This window comes from Castor canadensis, chromosome 14, assembly GCF_047511655.1.
Source record: "Castor canadensis chromosome 14, mCasCan1.hap1v2, whole genome shotgun sequence".
In the NCBI taxonomy this organism is placed as follows: domain Eukaryota; kingdom Metazoa; phylum Chordata; class Mammalia; order Rodentia; family Castoridae; genus Castor; species Castor canadensis.
Window position 1 is genome coordinate 22698278 of NC_133399.1, and position 11247 is coordinate 22709524.

The 11247-nt window shown below is 37.2% G+C and overlaps 1 pseudogene; it reads right to left on the reverse strand.

Annotated features, from left to right (window-relative positions):
- Window positions 1-10741, reverse strand: part of LOC109675618 (vomeronasal type-2 receptor 116-like) — a 39434-nt pseudogene extending 28693 nt beyond the window's left edge.
- Between the last annotated feature and the right edge of the window lie 506 nt (window positions 10742-11247).

Below are 11247 nucleotides of genomic sequence, written 5' to 3' on the forward strand. Positions count from 1 at the left end.
AAAAACCGAAGAACTATTAATTAAACAACTCAAGACCTGTGAAAAGAAAATGCAAGAACTCACTGACTCCATCAAAAGACCAAACTTGAGAATCATGGGCATCGAAGAAGGAGAAGAGGTGCAAGTGAAGGGAATGCGTAATATATTCAACAAAATAATAACGGAAAATTTCCCAAATCTAGAGAAAGATATTCCATACAAATGCAAGAGGCCTCCAGGACACCAAACAGACCAGATCAAAATAGAACTACTGCAGAACATATCATCATTAAAACAACAAGTTCAGAAACTAAGGAAAGAATATTGAAGGCTGTAAGAGAGAAAAAACAAGTAACATACGAAGGTAAACCCATCAAAATCACAGCAGACTTCTCAACAGAAACATTAAAAGGAAGAAGAGCGTGGGGTGAGATCTTCCGGGCACTGAATGAAAATAACTTCAACCCCAGGATACTCTACCCAGCAAAGCTATCATTCAAAATAGATGGAGCAATAAAAGTCTTCCATGATAAGCAGAAACTAAAACAATACGTGACCACAAAGCCACCATTACAAAAGATTCTGCAAGGGATCCTGCACACAGAAAGTGACACCCAACTTAACCATGAAAAGGCAGGCAGCACCAAACCACAGGATAAGAAAAAGCAAGACAGTAGAGAGTAACATCAAGTTAGGTACACACAATCAAACCTTCAAACAACTAAGACAACTAAATGGCAGGAATCACCACATACCTATCAGTACTAACGCTTAATGTTAATGGACTTAATTCACCCATCAAAAGGCACTGTTTGACAAAATGGATTAAAAAAGAAGATCCAACAATTTGTTGCTTACAGGAGACTCATCTCACCGACAGAAATAAGCATATGCTTAGGATGAAAGGCTGGAAGAAGATTTACCAAGCCAATGGCCCCCGAAAACAGGCAGGAGTAGCAATACTTATCTCTGAAAAGTAGACTTCAAACCTACATTGATCAAATGAGATAAAGAAGGACATTCCACACTAATAAAAGGGGAAATAGACCAAAAGGAAATAATAATCATCAATCTGTATGCACCCAATGTCAACGCACCCAATTTCATCAAACATACCCTGAAAGACCTAAAAGCATATATAAACGCCAACACAGTGGTTGTGGGAGACTTTAACACCCCATTGTCATCAATAGATAGGTCATCCAAACAAAAACTCATTAAGGAAATCCAAGATCTAAAATATGCAATAGATCAAATGGACCTAATAGATGTCTACAGCACATTTCATCCAACCTCTACACAATATACATTCTTCTCAGCAGCCCATGGAACCTTCTCCAAAATAGATCATATCCTAGGGCACAAAGCAAGCCTCAGCAAATATAAGAAAACAGAAATAATACCGTGCATACTATCTGACCACAATGCAGTAAAAGTAGAACTCAACAACAAAAGTAAAGACAAAAAACATGCAAACAGCTGGAAACTAAATAACTCATTACTTAATGAAGAATGGATCATCGATGCAATAAAAGAGGAAATTAAAAAGTTCCTGGAAGTCAATGAAAATGAAAACACAACCTACCGGAACCTATGGGACACAGCTAAGGCAGTCTTGAGAGGAAAGTTTATAGCCATGAGTGCATATATTAAAAAGATTGAAAGATCCCAAATCAATGACCTAATGATACATCTCAAACTCCTAGAAAAACAAGAACAAGCAAATCCCAAAACAAATAGAAGGAGAGAAATAATAAAAATAAGAGCTGAAATCAACGAAATAGAAACCAAAACACCATACAAAGAATTAATGAAACAAAAAGTTGGTTCTTTGAAAAAATAAACAAGATCGATAGACCCCTGGCAAACCTGACTAAAATGAGGAGAGAAAAACCCAAATTAGTAGAATCAGGAATGCAAAAGGGGAGATAACAACAAACACCATGGAAGTCCAGGAAATCATCAGAGACTACTTGGAGAACCCATATTCAAATAAATTTGAAAATCTAAAAGAAATGGACAGATTTCTAGATACATATGATCATCCAAAACTGAACCAAGAGGAAATGAATCACCTGAATAGACCTGTAACAAAAAATGAAATTGAAGCAGCAATCAAGAGTCTCCCCAAAAAGAAAAGTCCAGAACCTGATGGATTCTCTGCTGAATTCTATCAGACCTTTAAAGAAGAACTGATACCAACCCTCCTTAAACTGTTCCACGAAATAGAAAGGGAAGGAAAACTGCCAAACACCTTTTATGAAGCCAGTATTAGACTTATCCCAAAACCAGGCAAAGACACTTCCAAAAAGGAGAACTATGGGCCAATCTCCTTAATGAACATTGATGTAAAAATCCTCAACAAAATAATGGCAAACTGAATTATTCACCACGACCAAGTAGGCTTCATCCCAGGGATGCAGGGGTGGTTCAACATACGAAAATCAATAAATGAAATAAACCACATTAACAGAAGAAAAGACAAAAACCACTTGATCATCTCAATAGATGCAGAAAAAGCCTTTGATAAGATCCAACACCATTTCATGATAAAAGCTCTAAGAAAACTAGGCATAGAAGGAAAGTTCCTCAACATTATAAAAGCTATATATGACAAACCTACAGCCAGCATTATACTTAACGGAGAAAAACTGAAACCATTCCCTCTAAAATCAGGAACCAGACAAGGATGCCCACTATCTCCACTCCTATTCAACATAGTACTGGAATTCCTAGCCAGAGCAATTAGGTAGAGGAAGGAATAAAAGGAATACAAATAGGTAAAGAAACTGTCAAAATATCCCTATTTGCAGACGACATGATCCTATACCTTAAAGACCCAAAAAACTCTACTCAGAAGCTTCTAGACATCATCAATAGCTATAACAAGGTAGCAGGATATAAAATCAACATAGAAAAATCATTAGCATTTCTATACACTAGCAATGAGCAAACTGAAAAAGAATGTATGAAAACAATTCCATTTACAATAGCCTCAAAAAAATCAAATACCTAGGTGTAAACCTAACAAAAGATGTGAAAGACCTCTACAAGGAAAACTATACACTTCTGAAGAAAGAGATTGAGGAAGACTATAGAAAGTGGAGAGATCTCCCATGCTCATGGTTTGGTAGAATCAACATAGTAAAAATGTCGATACTCCCAAAAGTAATCTACATGTTTAATGCAATTCCCATCAAAATTCCAATGACATTCATTAAAGAGATTGAAAAATCTACTGTGAAATCTATATGGAAACACAAGAGGCCACGAATAGCCAAGGCAATACTCAGTCAAAAGCACAATGCAGGAGGAATCACAATACCTGACTTCAAACTATATTACAAAGCAATAACAATAAAAACAGCATGGTACTGGCACAAAAACAGACATGAAGACCAGTGGAACAGAATAGAGGACCCAGATATGAAGCCACACAACTATAACCAACTTATCTTTGACAAAGGAGCTAAAAATATACGATGGAGAAATAGCAGCCTCTTCAACAAAAACTGCTGGGAAAACTGGTTAGCAGTCTGCAAAAAACTGAAACTAGATCCATGTATATCACCCTATACCAAGATTAACTCAAAATGGATCAAGGATCTTAATATCAGACCCCAAACTCTTAAGTTGATACAGGAAAGAGTAGGAAATACTCTGGAGTTAGTAGGTATAGGTAAGAACTTTCTCAATGAAACCCCAGCAGCACAGCAACTAAGAGATCGCATAGATAAATGGGACCTCATAAAGCTAAAAAGCTTCTGTTCATCAAAAGAAATGGTCTCTAAACTGAAGAGAACACCCACAGAGTGGGTGAAAATATTTGCCAACTACACATCCGACAAAGGACTGATAACCAGAATATATAGGGAACTTAAAAAACTAAATTCTCCCAAAACTAATGAACCAATAAAGAAATGGGCAAGTGAACTAAACAGAACTTTCTCAGAAGAAGAAATTCAAATGGCCAGAAAACACATGAAAAAATGCTCACCATCTCTAGCAATAAAGGAAATGCAAATTAAAACCATGCTAAGATTCCACCTCACCCCTGTTAGAATAGCCATCATCAGCAACACCACCAACAACAGGTGTTGGCGAGGATGCGGGGAAAAAGGAACCCTCTTACACTGTTGGTGGGAATGTAGACTAGTACAACCACTCTGGAAAAAAATTTGGAGGCTACTTAAAAAGCTAGACATCGATCTACCATTTGATCCAGCAATACCACTCTTGGGGATATACCCAAAAGACTGTTACTCCAGAGGCTCCTGCACACCCATGTTTATTGCGGCACTATTCACAATAGTCAAGTTATGGAAACAGCCAAGATGCCCCAACACTGATGAATGGATTAAGAAAATGTGGTATCTATACACAATGGAATTCTATGCAGCCATGAAGAAGAACCAAATGTTATCATTCGCTGGTAAATGGATGGAACTGGAGAACATCATTCTGAGTGAGGTTAGCCTGGCCCAAAAGACCAAAAATTGTATGTTCTCCCTCATATGTGGACATTAGATCAAGGGCAAACACAACAATGGGATTAGACTATGAGCACATGATAAAAGCGAGAGCACACAAGGGAGGGGTGAGGATAGGTAAGACACCTGAAAAATTAGCTAGCATTTGTTGCCCTTAACGCAGAGAAACTAAAGCACATACCTTAAAAGCAACTGAGGCCAATAGGAAAAGGGGAACAGGTAGTAGAGAAAAGATTAGTTCAAGAAGGATTAACCTAGAAGGTAACACCCACACACAGGAAATCAATGTGAGTCAATTCCCTGTATAGCTATCCTTATCTCAACCAGCAAAAACCCTTGTTCCTTCCTATTATTGCTTATACTCTCTACAACAAAATTAGAAATAAGGGTAAAATAGTTTCTGCTGGGTATTGGGGGGGAGAGGGAGGGGGTGGAGTGGGTGGTAAGGGAGGGGGTGGGGGCAGGGGGGAGAAATGAACCAAGCCTTGTATCTTATGGAAGGTGTGAAGTGATAGAGAAAAAAAAATAAATGAAGAAACAGCAAAAAAACCAAAAAAAAAACAAAAATAAAGACAAAAAACATGCAAACAGCTGGAAACTGTATCAATCATTGCTTAATGAACAATGGGTAATAGATTAAATAAAAGAGGAAATTAAAAAGTTCCTGGTAGTAAATGAAAATGAAAACACAACCTACTGGAACCTATGGGACACAGCAAAGACAGTCCTGAGTGGAAAGTTTATAGCCATGAGTGCATATATTAAAAAGACTGAAAGATCTCAAATTAATGACCTAATGATACATCTCAAAGTCCTAGAAAAACAAGAACATGCAAATCCCAGAACAAATAGAAGGAGGGAAATAATAAAAATGAGAGCTGAAATCAATGAAATAGAAACCAAAAAACCATACAAAGAATTAATGAAACAAAAGTTGGTTCTATGAAAAAACAAAGAAGATCAACAGACCCCTGGCAAACCTGACTAAAATGAGGAGAGAAAAAAACCCAAATTAGTAGAATCAGGAATGCAAAAGGGGAGATAACAACAAATACCATGAAGTCCAGGAAATCATCAGAGACTACTTGGAGAACCCATATTCAAATAAATTCAAAAATCTTAAATAAATGGACAGATTTCTAGATACATATGGTCATCCAAATCTGAACCAAGATGACATTAAAAACTTGAGTAGCTCTATAACACAAAATGAAATTGAAGCAGCAAATTAAGAGTCTCCCCAAAAAGAAAAGTCTAGGACCTGATGGATCTCTGCTGAATTCTATCAGACCTTTAAAGAAGAACTGACACTAACCCTCCTTAAACTGTTTCACAAAATAGAAAGGGAAGGAAAACTGCCTAACACATTTTATGAAGCCAGTATTACACTTATCCCAAAACTAGGCAAAGACACCTCTAAAAAGGAGAACTATAGGCCAATCTCCTTAATGAACATTGATGTAAAAATCCTCAACAAAATAATGGCAAACAGAATTCAACAACACATCAAAAATATCATTCACCACAAACAAGTAGGCTTCATCCCAGGGATGCAGGGGTGGTTCAACTTATGAATATCAATAAATGTAATAAACCACATTAACAGAAGCAAAGCAAAAACTACTTGATCATCTCAATAGATGCAGAAAAAGCCTTTGATAAGATCCAACACCATTTCATGATAAAAGCTCTAAGAAAACTAGGAATAGAAGGAAAGTACCTCAACATTATAAAAGCTATATATGACAAACCTACAGCCAGCATTATACTTAACGGAGAAAAACTGAAACCATTCCCTCTAAAATCAGGAACCAGACAAGGATGCCCACTATCTCCACTCCTATTCAACATAGTACTGGAATTCCTAGCCAGAGCAATTAGGCAAGAGGAAGGAATAAAAGGAATACAAATAGGTAAAGAAACTGTCAAAATATCCCTATTTGCAGATGATATGCAAATACCTTAAAGACCCAAAAAAATCTACTCAAAAGCTTCTAAACAACATCAATAGCTATACCAAGGTAGCTGGATAAAAAATCAACATAGAAAAATCATTAGCATTTCTATACACTAATAATGAACAAACTGAGAAAGAATATATGAAAACAATACCATTTACAATAGCCTCAAAAAATCAAATACTAGGTGTAAACTTAACGAACGATGTGAATGACCTCCAGAAGGAAAACTATAAACTTCTTAAGAAAGAGATTGAGGAAGACTATAGAAAGTGGAGAGATCTCCCATGCTCATGGATTGGTAGAATCAACATAGTAAAAATGTCGATACTCCCAAAAGTAATCTACATGTTTAATGCAATTCCCATCAAAATCCCAATGACATTCATCAAAGAGATTGAAAAATCTACCGTAAAATCTATATGGAAACACAAGAGGCCAAGAATAGCCAAGGCAATACTCATTAAAGAGCAATGCTGGAGGTATCACAATACCTGACTTCAAACTATATTACAAAGCAAGAACAATAAAAGCAGCATGGTACTGGCACAAAAACAGACATGAAGACCAGTGGAACAGAATAGAGGACCCGGATATGAAGCCACACAACTATAACCAAATTGTATTTGACAAAGGTGCTAAAAATAGAAGATGGAGAAATAACAGCCTCTTCAACAAAAACTGCTGTGAAAACTGGTTAGCAGTCTGCAAAAAACTGAAACTAGATCCGTGTTTATCACCCTATACCAATATTAACTCAAAATGGATCAAGGATCTTAATATCAGACCCCAAACTCTAAAGTTGGTATAGGGAAGAGTAGGAAAAACTGTGGAATTAACAGGTATAGGCAAAGACTTTCTCAATGGAACCCCAGCAGCACAGCAACTAAGAGATTGCACAGATAAGTGGGACTTCATAAAACTAAAAAGCCTCTGCTCAACAAAAGAAATGGTCTCTAAACTGAAGGAGACCATCCAAAGAGTGGTAGTAAATATTTGCCAGCTACACATCAAAGGACTGATAACCAGAATATATAGGAAACTCAAAAAACTAAACTGTGGCAAAATTAATAGACCTCCAGTGGTTACCTTTGCAGAGAGGGCAGGGTCCTGGTTGGTGGCGAGGCTGTCTCCCAATCTGTCCCCTTTAAGCATTCTCTGCAGAAATGCCCTTCCTGTCCACCAAGGTAGCAAGTTCAGTATACAGAACCCAGTCAGGTGCAGCCCTTTCTGAGAGCAGCAATGAGGTCATGATGTCTCTTACCTTTTTCTCTCCTGTTAGTAAGGTTCTGGACATACAGACATACAGACATAGCTACACATACAGACATGGCTAGCTGTATTACTTGGTTTAAAGACTTTTTCCTTTCAGCCACAGACTTTGAGTTTTTTACAAATACCTGGGGCTGACTGTGTTAGAAATTTATCTTTGAGGAGAACCTCTCTCACCTGTGACTCTGGGCCCTCTGTGGTATGCATTCTTATATCATCCTTAAGATGCTGCAGAAAGGTAAGTGGGTTTTTCCAGCAGCTCAGCAACTAAGAGATAGCATAGATAAATGGGACTTCATAAAACTAAAAAGCTTCTGCTCATCAAAAGAAATGGTCTCTAAACTGAAGAGAACACCCACAGAGTGGGAGAAAATATTTGCCAGCTACACATCAGACAAAGGACTGATAACCAGAATATACAGGGAACTTAAAAAACTAAATTCTCTCAAAATTAATGAACCAATAAGGAAATAGGCAAGTGAACTAAACAGAACTTTCTCAAAAGAAGAAATTCAAATGGCCAAAGAACACATGAAAAAATGCTCACCATCCCTAGCAATAAAGGAAATGCAAATTAAAACCACACTAAGATTCCACCTCACCCCTGTTAGAATAGCCATCATCAGCAACACCACCAACAACAGGTGTTGGCGAGGATGCGGGGAAAAAGGAACCCTCTTACAGTGTTGGTGGGAATGTAAACTAGTACAACCACTCTGGAAAAAAATTTGGAGGTTACTTAAAAATCTAAACATAGATCTACCATATGATCCAGCAATACCACTCTTGGGGATATACCCAAAACAATGTGACACAGGTTACTCCAGAGGCACCTGCATACCCATGTTTATTGCAGCACTATTCACAATAACCAAGTTATGGAAACAGCCAAGATGCCTCACTACCAATGAATGGATTAGAAAATGTGGTAATTATACATAATAGAATTTTATGCAGTCGTGAAGAATGAAATGTTATCATTCGCAGGTAAATGGATGGAACTGGAGAATATTATTCTGAGTGAGGTTAGCCTGGCCCAAAAGACCAAAAATCATATATTCTCCCTCATATGCAGAATTAGATCAAGGGCAAACACAACAAGGGGATTGGACTTTGATCACATGATAAAGCGAGAGCACACAAGGGAGGTATGAGGATAGGTAAGACACTTAAAAAACTAGATAGCATTTGTTGCCCTCAACACAGAGAAACTAATGCAGTTACTTTAAAGCAACTGAGGCCAATAGGAGAAGGGGACCAGGAACTAGAGAAAAGGTTAGTTCGAAAAGAATTAACTTAGAAGGTAACACACATGTACAGGAAAGTAATGGGAGTCAACTCCCTGTATAGCTATCCTTATCTCAACTAGCAAAAACCCTTGTTCCTTCCTATTATTGCTTATACTCTTTCTTCAACAAAATTAGAGATAAGGGCAAAATAGTTTCTACCTGGTAGCGAGGGGTTGGGGAGGTAAGGGAGGGGGTGGGGGAATAAGGGAGGAGGAGGGGGGAAGGGGGAAGAAATGACCCAAACATTGTAAGCACATATGAATAAAAAAATTTCATTCATGTGAAGTTTTGAGCATTGTACAACCACTCATTTGCATCAGATGCCAATATTCCTAGATTTATGGAATTTCTTTCCAGGATTTTACACTTTTAATATAGTTTTAAAATCAAATCATTCCTTTATTGGCCACATGACTAGTGTTCCAATCCAGTGTCCACTTTTATATTTAAAGGTCTCTCTCCAGTGGGCATTGCCATTTATCTTGGAAGAGGTATGAGAGAAAGGAAGGTGTTCCCACATTGTATTCATTCATAGGTTTTCCTCCAGGATGATTCATATTTCCAAATGGAACTGGAACAACTGAAGACCTTAACACATTCCTTACATTCATACAGCTTTTATTTTCTGTGAATCTTTCTGTGTTTTGAAGTAAGCTGGGAATCACTAAAAGCTTCACCATTTTTACATATTCATCAGCTTACCCTGCAAGGAGTTCTTCCATGAATCTGAAAGGAACTGGAAATTCTGAAGGCTTTTCCACTACATTTACAGACATGGGGCTTTTCTCCAGTATGATTTCTTTCATGCATTTGAAATAAACATGATAAATGAAGGACATGCAACAGTATTGGCATTCATAAGTTTTTATTTCACTATGAGTTCTTTCATGTCTTCAAAGGTTACTGGGATCTCTGAAGGTTTTACCTACTATTTATGTTCATAGACGTCTTCACTATGAGTTCTTTCATGTCATTAAAGGGAACTGTGATTTCTGAAGGCTTTATCACATTCTTTACATTCATAAGGGTTTTCTCCAGTACTTCTTTCATCAGATTGAAAGCAACTAGGAGAACGGAGAGTTTTAGCACATTGTTTATGTTCCTGAGGTTTGTCTTGAACTTCAGGTGCAACTCAATTGACAGAGAACCTGCCTTACAATTGCAAAGCCCTGAATTCAAACACCACCATTGCAAAATATAAAAAAATTAAGCAAGAATTTTCGCTCAAGTGCTCAAAGGCTTTACTGTTTACATTCATCAGGATTTTCTCCAGCATGAGTTCTATCATCACACTGAAGAGAACTGGAACACCTTGAGAGTTTTACCACATTGTTTACGTTCATAGAGCTTTCTGCACGAGTTCTTTCATGTCTTCAAAAGTAACTGAAATCTCTGAAGGTTTTACCTATTGTTTACATTGATAGGATGTCTGCACTATGAGTTCTTTCAGGTACTCAAAGATAAGTGAGATTTCTGAAGACTTCACCACATCATTTACATTCACAGAGATTTCCTCCACTATTTCTTTCATGTCTTTGAATGGAACTGGAAGAACTGAGAACTTTTCCACATTGTTTACATTCATAAACTTTTTCTGCAGGATGTGTTCTTCTATTTGAAATGAACTTGGATAAACCATGGCCTTTCCACTTTGCTTGCATTCACAGTATTTTTCTGCATTGTCAGTTTGTTGATGCTTTACATTGTGGATTGCCATGTGTGCACTTGTGAGAGTAATGGAGGTTTTCCACATGGTTTACATTTTCCCATCTTTCTCTTTTATCCTCCCTAGCTCCAGCCTTCTTAGACAGTTTCAGGAGGTCTCACTGTTCCATTTTCATGCATGAATGCACAGTACTTGTGTTTTATTTGCCCTCCTTCACCATTTCCCTATTCCCTGTCCACTGTCACTGGTACCAGCCCAAAAGGACTCTTTTACCATCCTGTCCTTCATTTTTTAAAAAAACACATTTTTGTTTCTCATGATGGTTATGTAGATGGTTTCATTATGACATTTCCTTATATAGATGCATTATACTCTAAATTGTTTCATTATTCTCTTTTCTCCCTTATTCATCTTCCTATGTAGATTTTTAAAGATGTGAATGCTCTTTAAACATTTAATATATTTATACATATTAATATATTTTGTAACCATTGTTTACATATGTATAGCTTCTCTCTATATTCCTCACACTCATGGTTCATATCTAGCATGATATGAAAGGATATATAAATATAAAAGCAGTTCCAGACGCT